This window comes from Budorcas taxicolor, chromosome 10 (genome assembly GCF_023091745.1).
Source record: "Budorcas taxicolor isolate Tak-1 chromosome 10, Takin1.1, whole genome shotgun sequence".
Classification (NCBI taxonomy): domain Eukaryota; kingdom Metazoa; phylum Chordata; class Mammalia; order Artiodactyla; family Bovidae; genus Budorcas; species Budorcas taxicolor.
Window position 1 is genome coordinate 65,222,457 of NC_068919.1, and position 22,634 is coordinate 65,245,090.

Below are 22,634 nucleotides of genomic sequence, written 5' to 3' on the forward strand. Positions count from 1 at the left end.
GTTCACTTAATGAGTGCCCAATAGCTTCCAAATACTGTGCTTCTCCTTTGAGATACAAAGATGAGTAACATAATATTTGCACGGAAAGAAGTTAGGATAATGCCGGAAATGAATATGTAAATAAATTATTACAGTATTATAACCCTGTGGCACGTTATGAAAGGTCAGAGCACAGCAACCAGCCCGCCCGTTCAGGAAAGGATTCCTGGAGTACGTCTTTCTTAAGCGAAGCCTAACATGGTGGGTAGAAGTTGTCCAGGCATATTTGTCCAGACTATAGAATCAGCCTTCCAAGGAGAGGGTTCAACGTAAGCAAAGGCAGAGATGAAAGTAAGATAAAAAGCTCAATGTCTTAGGTGAAACCACCTTAGCTGTTCTAAATTAGTGGTTAAGACAGTGTTGAGAGTCTGAAAGGGGTTCCCTAGGGTTTAGATCATATCATACAAGGATATGCGGATTAAGGAGCTCAGACTTCATATCCCATAAGCCTATGTTTTTCAATCAGCTCACCACACACAATTTGACTTTTTCACTGCAACACAACAGAACATCACACACGTTGAATTAGAGATGGACATCTGGATATAGAGACAAATACAGATATAACAAAAATTTCACAAAACAAGACTACATATCCATGAGTACCTGTCCTGTTATTCTTTTTTGCTGTTTTGTTTTTAATATTGGTTGAGACCCACAAAATTGGCTCACCCGCCTGCTAAAATATTGCTGTTGATGGAGTGGAAATCACTGAAAGCTTTTAAACAAGAGAGCAACACGTTTAGCTTTCCGTTAAAAGATCGCTCACACCAGCAAAATGTATAGAGAATGGTTTAGAAGCACTGTATCCAGTGCTGTCCCACAGAACTTTCTGAAATGGTGGAAGTTTTCTTTATCAGCGCTGTTCAGTATAGTGGTTATTGAGCAGTTGCAATGTAGCTAGTATAACTGAAGAAGTGAACTTTACATTGTACTTATTTTAATTAATTAAAATTTAAAGAACCACATGCGGCTAGTGGCTGCCGTCTTGGATAGCCATCAGGGTTCTGTGGCACCTTGGTGCAAATTACAAAGGTACTCTCTCCAGATAAACAGAGCTTCTTACCTGGGCACAAGAATGCAGGTTATACTTCAGTCCCACTAACCTCCTTGGCCAGTCACCTCTGGCAGTATACAAGTTGCCCAACTGACATGATGACCCTAATTAGAGAAGCGAGAGATTGGAAGCAAGGAGCCCACAAGAATGATCCAGGCAAAAGTTGCTGTGGCTCTGACTAAAGCTGTGGAAACTAGGAGAGAAAGGAGTGAATAGATGTAATAATATTTAGGAGAAATGCTCAATAGGACTTGATTGACTGGATACAGTGGTGAGAGAGGAAGGTGTCAGAAAAGATGTATATAGTACTGCAGGCCATGGAAGCATGGCAAAATGCAGCGCTAGGCAACGTTTGTGCCAGGAGAACTCGTGATCTAATGAGAGCGGACAGATTCCTGGGAAACAAGAGTTTGTGAGGAAAACTGTCCATGCCAAACCATGAGATCCAGCCACCTTCTTGTAAATGAATCCAATCTACATTTTGGAAAATGATGTTTCATCACCATTTACCTCGAGGATCTACCTTTTGGCAACAAGCTCCCCTGTCCCCTTAGTGAAAAATTAATAAATGGAAACCTAAGTTAAACAGGGTCTGGAGACCAGAAGGGGGAGCTCTCATGCCCTGTGATGATAGCAGAGCCCAACAGGAAGAAAATAGCTTCCTCTTCTTTCCCGGTTAAGGACTCAGCCAACAAAAAGCCCTGGGCTCTATGCTTGCGACAGTCCTCCCAACTTCCTTTTCCCCCTTTATAAAAGTGTTCTTCCCTTGCCAACTGGAGGACTTGCACATGGATACAGATACCGAATTGCAATTCTCTACTGATCTGGAAATTCAGAAAACGAAGATCATGGCATCTGGTCCCATCACTTCTTGGGAAATAGATGGGGAAACAGTGTCAGATTTTATTTTTGGGGGCTCCAAAGTCACTGCAGATGGTGATTGCAGCCATGAAATTAAAAGACGCTTACTCCTTGGAAGAAAAGTTATGACCAACCTAGACAGAATATTCAAAAGCAGAGACATTACTTTGCCCACAAAGGTCCATCTAGCCAGTTCAGTTCAGTTCAGTTCAGTCGCTCAGTCGTGTCCGACTCCTTGCGACCCCATGAATCACAGCACGCCAGGCCTCCCTGTCCATCACCATCTCCCGGAGTTCACTCAGACTCACGTCCATCGAGTCCGTGATGCCATCCATCCATCTCATCCTCGGTCGTCCCCTTCTCCTCCTGCCCCCAACCCTTCCCAGCATCAGAGTCTTTTCCAATGAGTCAGCTCTTCTCAAGAGGTGGCCAAAGTACTGGAGTTTCAGCTTTAGCATCATTCCTTCCAAAGAAATCCCAGGGTTGATCTCCTTCAGAATGGACTGGTTGGATCTCTTTGCAGTCCAAGGGACTCTCAAGAGCCTTCTCCAACACCACAGTTCAGAAGCTTCAATTCTTCGGTGCTCAGCCTTCTTCACAGTCCAACTCTCACATCCATCCATCTAGTCAAGGCTATGGTTTTTCCAGTGGTCATGTATGGATGTGAGAGTTGGGCTGTGAAGAAGGCTGAGTGCCAAAGAATAGATGCTTTTGAACTGTGGTGTTGGAGAAGACTCTTGAGAGTCCCTTGGACTGCAAAGAGATCCAACCAGTCCATTCTGAAAGAGATCAGCCCTGGGATTTCTTTGGAAGGAATGATGCTGAAGCTGAAACTCCAGTACTTTGGCCACCTCATGCGAAGAGTTGACTCAGTGGAAAAGACTTTGATGCTGGGAGGGATTGGGGGCAGGAGGAGAAGGGGACGACCGAGGATGAGATGGCTGGATGGCATCACTGACTCGATGGACGTGAGTCTGAGTGAACTCCAGGAGTTGATGATGGACAGGGAGGCCTGGCGTGCTGCGATTCATGGGGTCACGTGCTGCGATTCATGGGATCGCAAAGAGTCCGACACGACTGAGTGACTGAACTGAACTGATCTGGAATAAATTCATCTTTGCTAAAGAAATAGCTGGCGGTCTATTTCAGGTCATGACGTGAAATATATCTTTCCCTTGCCTGGTAACTATGTCAAACACCTTACCACACAAAGTGCAACAGCCTTCCAAGGACCCACCCTCAGTTCTCGAAGGGACGAATCACCTGAGAAGGTAGAAGTCAGATAGAATGCTGACTGATTCACTCAGAGGCTGGGGCAGTGTGAGGCTCCCTTCACATTTTAGCAGAGCACACAGGTAAACTTTAGGCCTGTGCTGGCTAATACAGGAGCCATTAGTCATATGTGGCTGTTTAAATTGATTAAAATTGAATAAAACTAAGAACTCAGTTCCTCAGCTCCACTAGCCGTATTTCAAGTGATCAATAGCCTGCTGTGGCTTCTGGACCCTATTGGACAATGTAGATACAGACTGTTTCCATCATCACATAAAGTCCTATTGGAGTGCATTGCTTCAGACAAGGGTACACAACTGTTAATTGCTTAGAAAATATTGAGTTGGCCAAAAAGTTTGTTTGGTTTTCCATAAGAAGTTGTGGCAAAACCTGAATAAACTTTTTGACCAAGCCAATACACCCATTTTAATGAGGGCAAATGGTTAATTAGATCATCCAACCACAGACAAGGCAGCTTGTGAGGAAAAGATTGGGTTTATTTGACATTTTGGAGGGCCATTATCAGCAGTAAGTGCAAACAAATCTCAGTATTTTTTTAGAAGTTGCATTAACCCTTTTTAGCCCATGGGAATAATTTTGTAGTATGGGGTCAGGTAAGTTCTTGCTTGCTTCTACTTACATACATGCTTGGAACTGGATGCTACTCCAGATTAATCTTCTGCTTGCTCACTTACTCTCTCTCCTCCTCTCTCTTTCCCTGGCTCACCTTTGTTCAAGTCATCTTTCTGTGAGTTTGTTTCCACTTCACCCACTGCCTAGGCCCTCAGCCCAGATAGCTAGGTGCAGGTCAGCCACCAGAGAGCTAGAAAATAAAGCCCACAAACACAAAGCATGCAGTGTAAGAAAGTGAAAGTGAAAGTCGCTCAGTTGTGTCCAACTCTTTGCGACCTCATGGGCTACACAGTCCATGGAATTCTCCAGGCCAGAATACTGGGGTGGGTAGCCTTTCCCTTCTCCAGGGGATCTTCTCATCCCAGGGATGGAAATGGATCTCAAAAGTTTAGATACAAAGTGAGAGAACTTGCCAGCCCCTTAGACTAAATAAAGAAAGCTAGTGCTGAGGAAGAGGGAAGAGGAGGTGCTGAGCCGTCATGAGAACGTGAGCTCCAGGAAGCTGCAAGCGTCCATGGGAACCAGCACTACCTTGCCAAACTCTGAAGAGCACTTGGCGGCTGAGCTCAGTTTTCCTTTCCGCTGGTGTCTGTAGAGAACTCTGCCATTCGACAGCAGGTTGTCTTCACACATCCACCACTGAGTGGGAGTGATGCCACTCCGCTCACCACCACATTCAGTCCTACCAAGGAGACATTCCTCTTGCCTTAGCCCAGTAGGCTCGCAGACCACGCACCCTCTCTGTAAAAAGGGGTGGATAGACTCTGCCAAGACGTGGCAGTATCATAAAGAGAAAGCCCCAGCACTATGATAATGGCTAAGTTTGTCCTCAGCCAACTCGAGGTCTCCCACAGATGGGGAACAAGCCACCCAGGTGACGTATACCATAAGGAACCCACGATGCTGTGGGAGGACCTGGGCCCTTACATTGAGTAATGAGCATAGGAAATTGTGAGTCTGTAGTTCCAAGTCTTCCAGGAGAGGTTTGCATATCTGGGGGAAAACAACCTCACCTGGTGATTGTGGGTAGCACCTGGATCCGGACACGTGACTGAGACATAAGCCTCGGAAAGAATAGCTCTAGAGCTGGGGAAAACAGGAGGTGGAGCAGAAAGTATTGGTTATCCCTCAAGCCACTCCCACTTCCTTCTTGTTGGCAGAGCTCAGGGTTTGTTCAAGGATTTTTCATGTGCTTCAAGGAGAATCCCTTCCCCCAGCCCCAGTTTTGGGGAAATGCAGCTGCTGCCCCTCCAGAATGATGTCTGACTCGCAACTGCTATGTATGAGGCAGAGCTGATGACTGTTCTATTCTTTTCTGTTTACCACATACATTTCTAAATCATTGGATTAAGGCTACATACAAATAGACTGCTGGTGGCTCAGCAGTAAAGAATCCGCCTGCAGTGTAGGGGATGTGGGTTCAATCCTGGGTTGGCAATATCCCCCTGGAGGAGGAAATGGCAACCCACTCCAGTATTCTTGCCTGGTAAATCCCATGGACAGAGGAGCCTGGTGGGCTACATTCCATGGGGTCACAGAGTTGGACACAATTGAACAACTAAACGGAGAAGGCAATGGCACCCCACTCTAGTACTCTTGCCTGGAAAATCCCATGGGCAGAGGAGCCAGGTGGGCTGCAGTCCATGGGGTTGCTAAGAGTTGGACACAAGTGAACGACTTCACTTTCACTTTTCACTTTCATGCATTGGAGAAGGAAATGGCAACCCGCTCCAGTGTTCTTGCCTGGAGAATCCCCGGGACGGGGGAGCCTGGTGGGCTGCCGTCTATGGGGTCGCACAGAGTCAGACACAGCTGAAGTGACTTAGCAGCAGCAGCAGCAGAGGGACTAAACCACCACACACAAACAGACGGCATTAGGCTGTCCAGCAAGATGTGGTTTCTCATCCACCTTGCCCTGTGCCCTAGGAGTGCCTATTATACAACCACTATGAGAAGAATCAATGTGCAAAAATGACTCAATCTCATGTATGCAAAATATGTCTATTGTTATTCTTTATTATCATGTGTGCCTTTTTTAATAAAGCCACATGAAGGTAAAATATTAAAACAGTGAAAAACACATATTTTAAGAGTATAAGTTTTAATACATGCACACAAGCTTGTAACGACCACTCCCAAAGAAGATAGAGAACTCGACCATCACCCCACAAAGTTCCCACATGGCCCATCCCCACCCCTGTCCTACTTTTAGCACTGTAGATTACCTTCATCTGTCCTTCTTGAATTTCACTAAATGGAGTCATATTATATATATTCTTTGCATCTTGCTTCTTGGACTCAGCATAATATGGGGGGGGGGCGTTTCTCTGAGATTCTTCCACAGGAGTTCATTCATTTTTAAAATCAACTTTATTAAAGTTTGCTTTCCATAAAATAAAATATCGCCATTTCAAGTGCACAGTCAAGAATTTTGGCAAAATTATACACTCAAGTAACCACCCATAATCAGTGTGTTCAACATTTGCAACATTCCCAAAATTTTCCACTGTGCTTCTTCCCAATGCCTAGCCCAAGGCTACTGCTGACCTGTCATTACAGATTAGATGTGTCTTTTCTAGAGTACCTTACCATTAAAATTATATGGTATGTATTCTTATGTCTGGATTCTTTCAGCATGTTTCTGAGATTCATCAACATTTTGCTGTGCTACTAGCTCATTCCTTTTTGTTGCTCTGTAATACTCTAGTACAAGAACATATCACAAGGACATCTAGATTATTTCCAGTCTTGGGTTATTATGGATAAATATGCTATATACATTCTTGCACAAGTCTTTCTTTGCAGACATATATTTTCATTTCTCTTAGGTAAATACTTAGGAGTGAAATTGCTGAGTCATAGAGAAGGTGCTGTGTTCTTTATTGTTTTTAAATCGCTTAATTCCAACTCCAACTCTGCTTCCACTACATTAGTAGAAGTTTCTGTACCAGGTGTTACTGGGGATCTTCCTTTCCAGTGTCACACCAGTGTCCTGGAAATGTATGCGACCACAGCAGCAAAACTGGCACATATTAGAATCTTTGCCAATGTTAGAAACTCTGGTCCCTCCGGCACCCTGGGGTCCCCCTTTCTATTACATCACCACCTCCCCAGGGCCCACAGAGCAGGGCGCAGGTCTCCACTCTGACATTCTATTGACTACCTTCTCTCTAGTATCTCTCTATTTGTGGCCTTGGTGACTCAGATGGTAAAGAACCTGCCTGTAGTGAGGGAGACCGGGGTGCGATCCCTGAGTCAGGAAGATCCCATAGAGAAGGGAATGGCAACCCACTCCAGTATTCTTGCCTGGAGAATTCCATTAACAGAAGAGCCTGGTGGGCTGCAGTCCATGGGGTCGCAAAGAGTCAGACAACTTAGCGACTAATCCTTTCACCTCTGTTGCTGACCGTCCTTATATATCTCACATTCAAACTCCTGAGAGACAGGGTCAGCTTGGGGACATTGCCCTAGTTGGGCAGAGCAGTGCCTAGATGCTAGGTACCCACAACTGTGCAAAACCACCGACCTCTGATTGCTTTCCAGTTCAGGAGACTGGCTAGCTATTCTCTCTTCTTTCTCTTCTCAACCCCCAAAATCTTCACACATCACCCTCTCCATAAGGAACACCTGGCAATTTCTTGAGTGCAATTAGAGCTTTCACAAAGGGCGAGGAAGCTATTAACTCAATGGCTTATTCTGCCCAGTCTGCAAATATCCCCTAGGCATAGAAGCCTAAACAGCCTAGCCATCTTCACAGTATAGGGGGGAGAAGGAAATACAAGAGAAAAACACAATAATTATTTCAAGAAATTATTTAGCCACCTTTTAGTACCAGGGAGCACTTGATCTTCTGTATGATGGCTTTGCACGTGTGATTTCCTGACATTGTAATCGGAACACCTTCTGTATTTCGTTTTCCCTATGGGACACATTGCTCTCAAATTTCCTTTACTAGATGTTCTACCAATTGGATCTGTGAATGGTTTTTCAGGCCCATTGGAACTGCAAAGAACAGGGTCGTGCCCAGGGTGTGTGGGTTTAGGGAAGTTTATCATAGTTAGCACTTGGACTGCAAGGAGATCCAACAAGTCCATTCTGAAGGAGATCAGTCCTGGGTGTTCTTTGGACGGAATGATGCTAAAGCTGAAACTCCAGTACTTTGGCCACCTCATGCGAAGAGTTGACTCATTGGAAAAGACTCTGATGCTGGGAGGGATTGGGGGCAGGAGAAGGGGACGACAGAGGATGAGATGGCTGGATGGCATCACCGACTCAATGGACGTACGTTTGAGTGAACTCTGGGAGTTGGTGATAGACAGGGAGGCCTGGCGTGCTGCAATTCATGGGGTCACAAAGAGTTGGACACGACTGAACTGAACTGATCATAGACTGGCAAGTAGAGGAGCCTGGAACTGCTGCCTGGGCGCTGCTCCACCCAACCAACACCACATCTCCAAGTGTACCACACACACACACCCTGTGTCTCTGGGAGTGTGACTGTGAGATATACAAGGGCACCAGGCAATAGAAGGCCAGGCCAAAAGTGAAGAGATGCTAAAGAGAAAGCAGTCAACAGAACCCAGGAGTAAGTGGAATCCCAGGGTAAGTTGAAACCATAAATAACACGAGTAGACCAAAACCATAGCTGCTGCTGCTGCTGCTAAGTCACTTCAGTCGTGTCTGACTCTGTGCGACCCCACAGACGCCAGCCCACCAGGCTCCGCCGTCCCTGGGATTCTCCAGGCAAGAACACTGGAGTGGGTTGCCATTTCCTTCTCCAATGCATGAAACTGAAAAGTGAAGTCACTCAGTCGTATCCAACTCTTAGCGACCCCACGGACCGCAGCCTACCAGGCTCCTCCATCCATGGGATTTTCCAGGCATGAGTACTAGAGTGGGGTGCCATTGCCTTCTCCAAAACCATATCTAACCAGAAGTAAATTAGCCACTTTCCCCACTGGAGCCTGCTTCTCTTCCTAAACAAGAATGGCAAGTTATTCAAACTCAATAACAGTCAAAAGTTCAGCATGTTCACTGCTTGGGTATATATTGTCCATGTCATCCTAAGCCAACCTCTAAAAGACCCTGAAACATCACAGAACCTGACGTGGGGAGTCTAGTAACTCCACTGGCTCAGGAAAAAAAAAAGGAGGAAAAAATAAAAAGAGCAAATCTGCCAATATAACACAGCATGTTGTGGTGCATGGAGGTACTTTTCAGCTAGTGTGTAGCACCTTCTCAGGGCTTCTACATGTGGTAATTAGGCTGGCTAATGAGTGCATTGTTGTTGTTGTTTAGTTGCTAAGTTGTGTTTGACTCTTTTGTGTCCTCATGGACCATAGCCCACCAGGCTCCTGTGTGGATGGGATTTTCTAGGCAAGAATACTGGAGTGGGTTGCCATTTCCTCCTCCAGGGGATCTCCCTGACCCAGGGATCAAACCTTGGGTTTCCTGCATTGGCAGGCAGATTCTTTACCACTGAGCCACCAGGGAAGCCCAATGAGTGCATGGGTACCTGCTTTATCTGTTAACCTTTGGATTTTACACTCTTGTGGTTAATCTTTAAACTGTACCCTCTCATGATCTTTATACACTTTTGTTAATAGAAATCTTTTGTAATTTTTTAAAGTAACAAGTTTACAACTTTAAAAGAATTCATTTTCCTCCAGTTCTGTTGGACCAACCCCATTTGTTTCTCAAAGAGGGCCCCAAGCTGAAACTGCAAGCGCAAGTCGCTCAGTCACATCTGACTCTTTGCAACCCCGTGGATAGTCCATGGAATTCTCCAGGCCAGAATACTGGAGTGGGTAGCCTTTCCCTTCTCCAGGGGATCTTCCCAACCCAGAGACTGAACCCAGCCCCAGGCTAGTAAAACAATAATGAGATTCCACCTCTCACCTCCAGGGTTATAAGGACTCTCACCTTTGGAAGTTGGGCTGCAACCAGGTCAGGCCAGGGCAGGTGCCGACCGAGACAGTCACCGTGTTGCAATGCACTGGACTGTTTGCAGTGGTGTGGGCAGGGCTGAAGGAGACAAACACCGGGATGTACAGTGCACTGTGGCCAGAAATAGCCAGGAGCCACTACCACTCTCAGGCTGAGAAGGTTGTAATGGGAACTGAATCTGAATTTATAATGAAAGTGGCTGTGAGGCAAGAAGGGTCAAGATGATCCAAGAGTAAGGGGAAGTGTAGTTGGTTTTGAGAACACCAAAGTGATGAGATTGAGAAAAGACAAACAAAATCAATGGCTAGGCCGTTCAACTGCAGTAACAGTGGAATACACAGAGGTGTTTTATTACCCTCATGGCAGATGATCAACAAACTTCCGCATTTGATGTGGAAACCAGAAAATTCAGTCTTGCAGGTCAAGCTAGGTGCTTCCAGTTCCTGGGCCATATTCCAGTCCAATGATACTCACTTGTTCAGCCATCCCTGGGTCAGGCGCTTCTGATAGTAAGCAGTTGGGAAAGATCTCACAATTAATCACATGACTAGAGATGAATTAAAACAAATACCCAGAACCTTCAACAAGGAATGTGTGCCACCAATATGGAAAACAAAAAAGAAAAAAACCAAAATGATACCACTTCAGTAAGAAAAGTGAAAGACCTAACTAAAAGGTTTTCCTTGATTGAAGTTTAAAGAGATGTCATTTTCTCTCAAATGAATTTATGTTACCACAGTTGTAATGAAATGAGATTTGGAACATTTTAAAATTCACCTTAAAGAATACATGAAAATATCAAAATAATATTTGAAAACAAAATAAGATGAAAAAAAATTCACCTTATGAGATTTGACAAAGCTGTAATAATTATAAGTATGATTGAGGCACAAAAATCAATAAACATATCAATATCTTAGAACTCCAGAAAAATAAATTTATCTAATTATGTTTATAAATAGTACCTTTTTAAATGGAAAATGTATATATCACATTACTCATAAAATTGGATACATACTATACACAATTATCTTTCTATAATACATGGGAAATGATTGAAAGGAAACTAATGTATATTAAAATGCTTTTTTCCAGCTTTATTGAAATATTATTGACTTATACATACGTTTAAGATATACAACAGGAATATTTGATGCAAACATATTGCAATATTAACACAATAAGGTTAGTTAACACCTTCGTCACCTCCACATAATTATCATTTTCTCTTAACAGTACATCAATACATTCAAGTACATAACACAGGACTATTAATTACCGCCACCATGCTGCACATTAAATCTTTTTTTTTCTTTTAATTTTTATTTTTACTTTATTTTACTTTACAATACTGTATTGGTTTTGCCATACATTGACATGAATCCACCACGGGTGTACATGCGTTCCCAAACTTGAACCCCCCTCCCACCTCCCTCCCCATAACATCTCTCTGGGTCATCACCGTGCACCAGCCCCAAGCATGCTGTATCCTGCGTTGGACACAGACTGGCGATTCGATTCTTACATGATAGTATACCTGTTACAATGCCATTCTCCCAAATCATCCCACCCTCTCCCTCTCCCTCTGAGTCCAAAAGTCCGTTATACACATCTGTGTCTCCTTTGCTGTCCTGCATACAGGGTCGTCATTGCCATCTTTCTAAATTCCATATATATGTGTTAGTATACTGTATTGGTGTTTTTCTTTCTGGGTTACTTCACTCTGTATAATCGGCTCCAGTTTCATCCATCTCATCAGGACTGATTCAAAGGAATTCTTTTTAACGGCTGAGTAACACTCCATTGTGTATATGTACCACAGCTTTCTTATCCATTCATCTGCTGATGGACATCTAGGTTGTTTCCATGTCCTGGCTATTATAAACAGTGCTGCGATGAACATTGGGGTACATGTGTCTCTTTCAATTCTGGTTTCCTCGGTGTGTATGCCCAGCAGTCGGATTGCTGGGTCATAAGGCAGTTCTATTTGCAATTTTTTAAGGAATCTCCACACTGTTCTCCATAGTGGCTGTACTAGTTTGCATTCCCACCAACAGTGTAGGAGGGTTCCCTTTTCTCCACACCCTCTCCAGCATTTATTGCTTGCAGATTTTTGGATCGCAGCCATTCTGACTGGTGTGAAGTGGTACCTCATTGTGGTTTTGATTTGCATTTCTCTAATAATGAGTGATGTTGAGCATCTTTTCATGTGTTTGTTAGCCATCCGTACATCTTCTTTGGAGAAATGTCTATTTAGTTCTTTGGCCCATTTTTTGATTGGGTCGTTTATTTTTCTGGAATTGAGCTGCATAAGTTGCTTGTATATTTTTGAGATTAGTTGTTTGTCAGTTGCTTCATTTGTTATTATTTTCTCCCATTCAGAAGGCTGTCTTTTAACCTTGCTTATATTTTCCTTTGTTGTGCAGAAGCTTTTAATTAGATCCCATTTGTTTATTTTTGCTTTTATTTCCAGAATTCTGGGAGGTGGATCATAGAGGATCCTGCTGTGATTTATGTCGGAGGGTGTTTTGCCTACGTTCTCCTCTAGGAGTTTTATAGTTTCTGGTCTTACATTTAGATCTTTAATCCATTTTGAGTTTATTTTTGTGTGCGGTGTTAGAAAGTGATCTAGTTTCATTCTTTTACAAGTGGTTGACCAGTTTTCCCAGCACCACTTGTTAAAGAGATTGTCTTTACTCCATTGTATACTCTTGCCTCCTTTGTCAAAGATAAGGTGTCCATATGTGTGTGGATTTATCTCTGGGCTATTTTGTTCCATTGATCTATATGTCTGTCTTTGTGCACATTAAATCTTAATCATCTTATAGCTGGAAGTTTATATCCTCTGGTCAAAATCTGCCCATTTCCCACCACCACCCCACCCCCAGCCCCTGGCAACTTCCATTCTACTCTGAGTTCAGCTGTTTTAGATTCTACACACAAGTGAAATCATACACTTTGTCTTTCTTTGTCTAATTTCACTTAGCATAATGCCCTCAAGGTCCCTTACTATTGTTGAAAAAGATCAAATTTTCTTTTTTATGGATGAATGATATTCTGCTGGGTGTGTGTGATATTTTTTTATCCGTTCATCCACCCGTTGATACTTAGGTGGTCTCCATGCCTTGGCTATTATAAATAATGCTGCAATCAACATGGGGGTGCACATATCTCTTTAGGAAAGTAATTTCTTTACCTTTGGATAACTGAAGTGAAATTGCTAAATCATATGGTAATTCTATTTTTAATTTTTTGAACAATATCCACACTGTTTCCTATTGTAGCTATATCAGTATACATTTTGACCAACAATACGCAAGTGTTCCCTTTTCTCCACATCCTTGCTAATGGTTTTTACCTCTGTCTTTTTGATGATAGCTATTCTAACAGGCACCTTCCCAGGTGGCACAGTGGTAAAGAATCTGCCTGCCAATGCAGCAGACCCTGATTCAATCCCTGGGTCGGCAAGATCCCCTAGAGAAGGAAACAGCAACCCGCTTCAGTGTTCTTACCTGGAAAACCCCATGGACAGAGGAGCCTGGCAGGCTAGGTTGGACATGACTGAGCACACACATATTCTAACTGGCACAAGGTGATATCTCATTGTGATTTTTATTTACATTTCCCAGATGACTAGTAATATTGAGCATCTTTTCTTGTACCTGTTGGCTATTTGCGTGTCATCTTTGGAGGAAAGTCTTTCAAGTCCTTTGCCCATTTTTTAATAGAATTGTTTGAGGTTTTTTGCTGCTGGGTTGTATGAGTTCCTTATTAGTTGTTGTTCAGTTGCTCAGTTGTGCCCAACTCTTTGCAACCCCATGGACTGCAGCACACCAGGCTTCCCTGTCCTTCATCATCTCCCAGAGCTTGCTCAAACTCATGTCCATTGAGTCAGTGATACCATCCAACCATCTCATCCTCTATTGGCCTCTTCTCCTGCCTTCAATCTTCCCCAGCATCAGGGTCTTTTCTAATGGGAGTCAGCTCTTCACATCATGTGGCCAAAGTATTGGAGCTTCAGCTTCAGCATCAGCCTTTCCAATGAATATTCAGGACTGATTTCTTTTAGGATTGACTGGTGTGATCTCCTTGCAGTCCAAGGGACTCTCAAGAGTCTTCTCCAACACCACAGTTCAAAAGCATCAATTCTTTGGTGTTCAGCCTTCCTTATGTATACTAGCTATTAATCCCTTGTCAGACAGTTGGTCTGCAAATATTTTTTCCCATTCTGTAGGCTGCCATTCCATTTTGCTAATTGTTTCTTTGGCTGTGCAGAAGCTTTTAGCCTGATATTGTCCCTCTTGTTTATTTTTTATTTTGTTGCTTGCACTTTTTGGTGTCATATCCAAACCTGTTGCCAAGACCAAAGTCAAGGAGCTTTTTCTCTGTGTTTTCTTCTAGGAGTTTTATAGTTTCAGGTCTTACATTTAAGTCTTTAACTCATATCAAGTTAATTTTTGTAAGTGGTGTTAGATAGGGGTCCAGTGTTATTCCTTTACATGTGAATATCTGGCTTTCCCAACATTATTTATTGAAGAGACTATCCTTTCCTTGTTAATATTTTTGTCAAATATTAGAGTTCAACAGGCAACAGACTCAACAGCACATTGAAGGTAGAAGGTGGAGGAGCAATGACTTTAAAATTCTGAGGGAAAGTGATTTCTACCCTACAATTTAATACCCAGAAAAGAGATGACACTCTAAATTCAAATGACTTGAGGAAGATTTGAATAAGGACTATTAATTACTAAAGACTGGGAAGTGATGCTGCAGTCCTAAAAGCTTTGCTGTTCCCACCACCGGGCCTGAGGATAGAGAGGAGGTGGCAGTTATCAGGATTCAGAAAAAGGCACATCATGTGGCAAGAACTACCATGGAGTGCAGGAATGATTTTCTTTCTCTCTTCTTATTTTTTGGCCACACAGCGTGTGGAATCTGAGTTCCCTGATCGGGGACAGACCCGTGCACCCTGCCTTGGAAGCATGGAGTCAGAACCATTGGACAGCCAGGGAAATCCTAGAAATGATTTTCAGTGGAGGCCCATACCCTGGAGAAGAAACCCCAATGGAGTGACTGAGAGAATAAGTACCCTCCCTTCACTCTCCATCCTCCTTAAAGACTGGCTGAACTCAAGAATAAAGCAGAAGGCAAGGGAACCAGTTTATACAGTTCCTAAAGATCAGCCTCCTGAAGGCAGAGACCAGGGTGGGGAAAAGGAAGAAAGTGGTTCTGGAGAAACAAACAAAAACCATCTGGCACACCAGCCAAACCACAAATCAACTGTGAGTATGGAGGAAAAACACTTTCAGAAACATGAAAGCTGTCCTCCCACGTGCCAAGAGCCTCAGCGTAATGAGTTAATAAGATAAGGAATATGTGGGTTCTAACCAAGGGGCTTCAACTAACGAACAAGAGCAGGAGGCTTCAGGACAGCAGCTGGCCTCATGCCTCTAGAGCATCCAGTGCGTGTGCAGATTTAGAGAGAAAATGGGAGGTGGGGAAGTAGGGCTCTGAGGAGGAAAGGAGAACTGACAGATTTTCTTACGTGCTGAAGCATTTGGAGGCATTGCTCTAGGCATTTTATTAATCTGTTGGGGTATTTGGGGGAGGGAATAGCAATGGATACATTTAAAAAAAAAAAAAAACAAGAAAAATGGGAGAAATGATCATTATTAATCCAGTAAAAGCAAAAGTTGTAGAAAAAGTAATCATGAAGAAACCCCCAAAAGTCATCTTAAAATCCAAAGGATGACCCCTAGGAATCATCATCTGAATACTTACCCCACTCTTGGAACCACAGCTGCTGCTGCTGCTGTTAAGTCGCTTCAGTCGTGTCCAGCTCTGTGCGACCCCAGAGATGGCAGCCCACCAGGCTCCCCCATCCCTGGGATTCTCCAGGCAAGAACACTGGAGTGGCTTGCCATTTCCTTCTCCAGTGAATCAAAGTGAAAAGTGAAAGTGAAGTCACTCAGCCGTGTCCGACCCTCAGCAACCCCATGGACTGCAGCCTACCAGGCGCCTCCATCCATGGGATTTTCCAGGCAAGAGTACTGGAGTGGGGTGCCATTGCCTTCTCCGGGAACCATAGCTAGTTGGTGTTAAACAAAGAAGCAATGACATCCAGAAGCAACCTACCCACCAGCAGCATGAGATGCTCAAAGAAAGAAACCCAACCAGAACAGGGTCAGCTTGATCTGGGCAGGCACATAAGCTAACATCTTGCCTGTCTCCTCCCTCCTCCATCCGCACACAAGGGGGTAATTGAAAGCAGCAGTGCAAGGGACTGAGGCCAGGCACTTCCCCCCACCCCCCACCAACCCCCAGTCACAAGTTTAGCCAGTGCTGGTGCAGAGGTTTAATTTCAATCTGAGATGGAATTTTTAAAAGGAACGGACCTGCATCTTAGTATCAGAACAGGAACTTTTAACAACTAAGGGACTCACATATTATGGAAATATTATATCATTAAGGAAGCTTTCTAACCGGGGGGGAAAAGAGAGGCTTGACAGGGAATAGAGATAGTAGTTTTTAAAAAACAACCAAAAATTTGTTAGCCCATTCCATTTGAGAAGACTTCATCAGACCAGTTACATAAATTAGAAAAACATCAGATGGTGGTTAAGTGCTGTGTGGAGAATAGGAACAGATGGAATGTGAGTGTGAATGTGATGCCACCTTAGGAAGGATGATAGGAGAGCATCTGAGTGACACCATTTAAATTCAGTTCATAAAAAAAGGGTTCAGCCACAGGAATGTTGCAGGGGATGTGGTGAGGAGTAGACACGGGGAGTAGGCGATCTTCCCAATAAGAAGCTACTGCAAGTGAGAAAGGCTGAGCTTGCTGTTATAGAAGGACAAAAATAAGGCAGCTTGGCTCAGACGCAGCAGGCTAGAATAGGAGAGAATGAGATCAGAGAGGTATGCAGAGCTAGATCTGAGAGCTGACCCTGAGGTCAGAAGCAAATTCTACCCCCTCCCCACTTCACCAACAGCAGCAAGGCAAAGACACATGTTTTTTATAGGCAAGACGGGTCTTGAGGAAAGGAACCGAACCAGGGACCCTGCTCAAGATGCCGGACTGGAGAAACAAAGGGAGAGTGACATGCTGACTCCTAGAAGCCAAGAGCTGGGAGGGCCGGTGGTAAAGTCACCAGCTCTAGGAAGATGACCTGAGTCAAGTATCTTGCAGCCAAAGCTCCCACCGGGGGAATCGGTAAGGAACCAGCAAAATCATTTCATGAGGGAAAAGAGTTAGTATTTGACACTGACCACCCCAGGTCTGTCTAGTCAAGGCTATGGTTTTCCTGTGGTCATGTATGGATGTGAGAGTTGGACTGGGAAGAAGGCTGAGCACCGAAGAACTGATGCTTTTGAACTGTGGTGTTGGAGAAGGCTCTTGAGAGTCCCTTGGACTGTAAGGAGATCCAACCAACCATTCTGAAGGAAATCAACCCTGGGATTTCTTTGGAAGGAATGACGCTAAAGCTGAAGCTCCCGTACTTTGGCCACCTCTTGAGAAGAGCTGACTCATTGGAAAAGACTCTGATGCTGGGAAGGATTGGGGGCAGGAGGAGAAGGGGACGACCGAGGATGAGATGGCTGGATGGCATCACGGACTCGATGGACATGAGTCTGAGTGAACTTCGGGAGTTGGTGATGGACAGGGAGGCCTGGCGTGCTGCGATTCATGGGGTCGCAGAGTCGTACACGACTGAGCGACTGAACTGACTGAACTGAGCCCAGAGGGCACCAACTCCAGATTACACGTCTACCAGAATACGTCATTTTCTGCTCCCTTATGTTGCCCCTTTCCTCTAATCCCCAAGGGCCAGAGAGACCAGTGAATGGAGGAGAAAAGCAAGGCAGTAATGAGGGACAGGCCACACCCCAAGCCCCATGGCTACAGGTTTCCCAGCCTAAAGGAGGTGGAGTGGAAGAAAAGGGGAGGGAAGACAGGGAGCTTTAAAGAAAGTAAGATATTGAAGTTTTGACATTAGATTGGAATTTTTATTACCTGAAAAACTGAGCGTAATTCTATAATTCTTTATTTAAAATACTTATTTGGCCGCTCTGTGTCTCAGTTGCCACATGCAGGATTTTTAGTTGCAGCCAAGTGGGATCTATTCCCCTGACCAGGGGTTGAACCTGAGCCTCCTGCATACATTGGGAACGTGGAATTTTAGCCTATGGACCACCAGCGAAGTCCCATTTCCATAATTCTTAAGAGTGACCCGAAATGCTATGGAGTCAGAGAATTCCTCCAAAGACAAGGGAAGAGATATACAAAAATGTCACTGGGTTTCTCCAAGTGGTAGATCTTTTCTACCTTTTGCTTATTTGTACTTTCTTCAGTTCAGTTCAGTCGCTTAGTCACGTACGACTCTTTGCGACCCCATGGACTGCCGCACACCAGGCTTCCCTGTCCATCACCAACTCCCAGAGCTTGCTGAAACTCATGTCCATCAAGTTGGTGATGCCATCCAACCATCTCCTCCTCTGTCATCCCCTTCTCCTCCTGCCTTCAATCTTTCCCACCATCAGGGTCTTTCCCAATGAATCAGTTCTTCTCATCAGGTGGCCAAGTATTGGACTTTCAGCTTCAGGATCAGTCCTTCCAATAAAATATTCAGGACCAATTTCCTTTAGGATTGACTGGTTGGATCTCCTTGCAGTCCAAGGGATTCCCAAGAATCTTCTCCAACACCACAATTCAAAAGCATCAATTCTTCAGCACTCAGCTTTCTTTATAGTCCAACTCTCATATCCATATGTGACTACTGGAAAAACCACAGCTTTGACTAGATGGACCTTTGTCAGCAAAGTAATGTCTCTGCCTTTTTTAAAACATGCTGTCTAGGTTGGTCCTAGCTTTTCTTCCAAGGAGCAAACATCTTTTAATTTCATGGCTTCAGTCACCATCTGCAGTGATTTTGGAGCCCCCAAAATAAACTGGTTTTTTTTACTGTTACTGTTTCCATTGTTTCCCCTTCTATTTGCCATGAAGTGATGGGACCAGATGCCATGATCTTAGTTTTCTGAATGTTGAGTTTTAAGCCAGTTTTTTTCACTCTCCCCTTTCACTTCCAGCAAGAGGCTCTTTATTTCTACTCTTTCTGCCACTCTTTCTGCTTATTTATACTTTCTAATTTTTCTCTAATGATATTAGTTGTTCAAGTTTCTGTTGTGTGTTTAAGAAGATGCTATATGTTTGGTTCAATGGACAGCAGATGTCATGGTTTACATGGCATTTCGGATGCTTTTTGAAGACTACTGATTTTGGCAGGCAGCAGCAGGGTAGGAAAGTGTTTCTGTCAGTGGGGGATGAGACCAGGGCATGTTTGTACACACGTTGGGCTGGAGATACAGTAACTGTAGGGAGAAGGGCAGATGAAAACAAAGGTCGTGCTGGAGGTAGGTACTTTATGCAAGTGAACAGACATATCAGTATTAAAAGTAATGGAGGCTTTCTAGTAAGTATAGACACGCAGAGGAACCCAGAAAAAGATGACCAACCAACCAGGCCTCAGAAAGGTGGGGAGCTCTGAAGAGTGGCCCTGGATCAAAGGGGGCTCCAGGAATCTAGAAGTCAGGAGGCAGCCCTTCAGTTCAGAGCTCCATCTTTAACATGATTCAGCTGCTGGCTGTACACCTGCTTCATTCTATACTTCCCAGCTGGCATCTTCTTTCCCTCTGCTCTGTAGGTTGCACTTGGCTTCTTCTCCATCTAATAGCATTCTTTGAAGCTCAGTTCCCACTGCTAACAACCTCATTCAGGAGAATGAGAACATGGTCCTGTTATCAGGAATTGAACTATTCAATGTAAAAAGTACTTTATATTGTACCTCTTTACAATATAAAGTACCTCTCTATATTGTAACAAGTAAAAGTAACAAGACTAACAGTGGGAAAGCAATTGGCCCAGCTCAGTGTTTGGTACCAGTTAGGCAACATCTCGGCAACCCACTCTAGTATTCTTGCCTGTGAAATCCCATGAACAGAGGAGCCCGGGGGGTTACAGTCCATGGGGTCACAAAGAGTCAGATACAACTGAGCACACACACACACACAGGCAACAACAGCCACTGAGGCTGGTGGCTCTTGGGACAAATCTTGTGTGTACTGAGGATCGGGAGGGAGCTAAGGACAGGAAAGCACCACCATGTGGGACAAATCATGGCTGCCTACAGACTTGCCCCTTCAGCAAGGATCAGTGGCGGGGGTGTTTCTACCTAACAAAGGTCTGTGGCATATTGGGATGTGCTGTCCATTACTGGGATGTGCTGTTCATAGCTGTGAAAAGAAGAGAAGCAAAAGGCAAAGGAGAAAAGGAAAGATATACCCATTTGAATGCAGAGTTCCAAAGAATAGCAAGGAGAGATAAGAAAGCCTTCCTCAGTAATCAAAGCAAAGAAATAGAGGAAAACAATAGAATGGGAAAGACTAGAGATCTCTTCAAGAAACTTAGAGATACCAAAGGAACATTTCATGCAAAGATGGGCTCAATAAAGGACAGAAATGGTATGGACCTAACAGAAGCAGAAGATATTAAGAGAAGGTGGCAAGGATACACAGAACTATACAAAAAAGACCTTCATGACCTAGACAGTCACAATGGTGTGATCACTCACCTAGAGCCAGACATCCTGGGAATGCCAAGTCAAGTGGGCTTTAGGAAGCATCACTACGAACAAAGCTAATGGAGGTGATGGAATTCCAGTTGAGTTATTTCAAATCCTAAAAGATGATGCTGTGCAAGTGCTGCACTCAATATGCCGGCAAATTTGGAAAACTCAGCAGTGGCCACAGGACTGGAAGTCAGTTTTCATTTCAATTTCAAAGAAAAGCAATGCCAAAGAATGCTCAAACTACCGCACAATTGCACTCATCTCACATGCTAGTAAAGTAATGCTCAAAATTCTCCAAGCCAAGCTTCAACAGTACATGAACTGTGAACTTCCAGATGTTTAAGCTGGATTTAGAAAAGGCAGAAGAACCAGAGATCAAATTGCCAACATCCGTTGGATCATCGAAAAAGCAAGAGTTCCAGAAAAACATCTGGTTTTGCTTTATTGATTATGCTAAAGTCTTTGACTGTATGGATCACAATGAACTTTGGAAAATTCTGAGAGATGGGAATACCAGACTATCTGACATGCCTCCTGAGAAATCTGTATGCAGGTCAAGAAGCAACAATTAGAACCAGACATGGAACAGACTGATTCCAAATCAGGAAAAGAGTATGTCAAGGCTGTATATTGTCACCTTGCTTATTTAACTTATATGCAGGTACATCATGAGAAATGCTGGACTGGATGAAGCACAAGCTGGAATCAAGATTTCTGGGAGAAACATCAATAACCTCAGATATGCAGATGACACCACCCTTTTGGCAGAAAGTGAAGAGGAACTAAAGAGCCTCTTGAAGAAAGTGAAAAGGAGTGAAAAAGTTGGCTTAAAACTTAACATTCAAAAAACTAAGATCACGGCATCTGGTCCCATCACTTTATGGCAATTAGATGGGGAAACAGTAGAAATAGGGACAGACTTAATTTTGGGGGGCTCCAAAATCACTGCAGATGGTGAGTGCAGTGACACTTGCTCTTCGGAAGAAAAGCTATGACTAACCTAGACAGCATATTAAAAAGCAGAGACATTACTCTACCAACAAACGCCCCTCTAGTCAAAGCTATGTTTTTTCCAGTAGTCATGTATGGATGTGAGAGTTGGACTATAAAGAAAGATGAGCACCGAAGAACTGATGCCTTTGAACTGTGGTGTTGGAGAAGACTCTTAGAAATCCCTTGGACTGCAAGGAGATCCAACCAGTCCATCCTAAAGAAAATCAGTCCTGAATATTCATTGGAAGGACTGATGCTAAAGTTGAAACTCCAACACTTTGGCCATCTGATGCAAAGAACTGACTCATTCGAAAAGACGCTGATGCTGGGAAAGTTTGAGGGCTGGAGGAGAAGGGGACGACAGAGGATGAGATGGTTGGATGGCATCACCGACTCAATGGACATGAGTTTGAGTAAACTCCAGGAGTTGACGATAGGCAGGGAGGCCTGGCGTGCTGCAGCCTATGGGGTCTCAAAGAGTCAGACATGACTGAGTGAGTGAACTGAACTGAACTGAAGTGTCCATTACCCACTGCAGGAATGGGTCAAAATACCGCAGGACTTAATTCCAAAGTAACAATCTATAGTCAATCCTATAGGTAATAGTGACTAAAAGCCACACACACACACACACCACACACACACACACACACACACCACACACACACACACACACACACACACACACACACCCCCTTCTTCCTGCTTTTCTGGATACTATTGGATGCAACCGAGACTTTTTTTTTCTTTCCTGTAATTGGAAAAAAAAGGTTACCTCAGCAGAGAACTTTCAGGATAAGAGAACTGTGAAAACTCCCTGAAGCTCCATGATAAGATCTTTGACTGGCTTTTCCACATAGTTAAAAATGTACTGCACAAGGATAGACTATCCACTCAGGGTGTGCCCTCATGCAAATGAGAGTGGGCTCTCACTGTGAGGTAAGTGATTAGAAATGCTTTTTGCTGCTGAAAACTGAAAAGGACAAAAAGACAATGAAGGTGAAAAAATTTAGGAGCTGGCTGGCTGAGCAGCTGAATAGCCAAATTTGAGAAGGAAGGAAGACACTTCTTCATTCTGGCCAACTGTCCTTGTGAGATTCTGGAGTACTGGAAGGCATAAGTAACTCCTTTCACAACTGTAAACAAACTGTGACTCTACTATAACACACAGTCGTCACAAGAGGTATATGGTCAAGTCTAAACACTGT